Consider the following 977-nt stretch of genomic DNA (forward strand, 5'->3'; position numbering starts at 1 on the left):
TCACCTCTCTGTCACAAAGTAGCAGTGTATGTGGACTGCTCTGCAGGAACTGTGTCCTTCTACAGTGTCTCCTCTGATAAACTGATCCACCTGCACACCTTCAACACCACCTTCACTGAACCTGTATATGCTGGGTTTAGAGTGAAGCCTGACTCTAGTATCCACCTCTGTGCTGACTCAGAATAATGAACTTACTGTGCAGAGAAATATTCTCATATTAGTATTTCACACTTTTTCTCACTTAAATATTATGAACCTTAAATATATCAGGTAAACTGTCTGATATGTTGTACATATATTGGCTTGGTTTGTAGCCCCGAGTTGTTGAATGAGACTGATTCTCCTGAAAAAATCATCTTATTGTCTTTGGTGCCTATTTTTTAAGAGCACTTAACAGTTTCTATTATGCGTCACAGTTTAAATAGGAAAGAGGAACTTTACTTTAAACTCTGTTGCATTACTATTATCAACTATTATATTTGTTCCATTATACACATTTTAATAATGTTTAGACTGATGGATGAAATCCTTGGAACAGAAAATTTAGACATTTTAGATGTTGATGAGTTAAGCTTTGTGAGGAGGAGAGCTGCAGGCTTTAGATTTTGTGTTTAGGCTTAATTTCTTACATTGCATAACTATACATTTGTGTTTCTGTCTCTTGTTATGGAAATTAAGTAACATTTCACTACAATTAATTCCTGGAAAAAGGCGATATCACCACCATGTGACCAGTTTTCATAACAATTGATCCGAATGGTTCTGGATCCAAAAAAAAATTATTAATTTCTGATGATCTAAATGTAGCTTTAAATACTACTGACACAAGTGCACCTTATGGAGGTTGTAACTGGAGGCCTTGGAGACATCTCTCTTCATTTCATATTCAGTAAAAACAGTCTGACTTGTAGATGACCTCCAGTCTGTGTTTCTCGACTGATCTAAGGAGCTTGGAAAGAAAAGCGTCTGGACTTCTT

The sequence above is a fragment of the Pundamilia nyererei genome, unplaced genomic scaffold (assembly GCF_000239375.1).
Source record: "Pundamilia nyererei isolate P.nyererei 1_Seehausen unplaced genomic scaffold, PunNye1.0 scaffold01418, whole genome shotgun sequence".
In the NCBI taxonomy this organism is placed as follows: Eukaryota; Metazoa; Chordata; class Actinopteri; order Cichliformes; family Cichlidae; genus Pundamilia; species Pundamilia nyererei.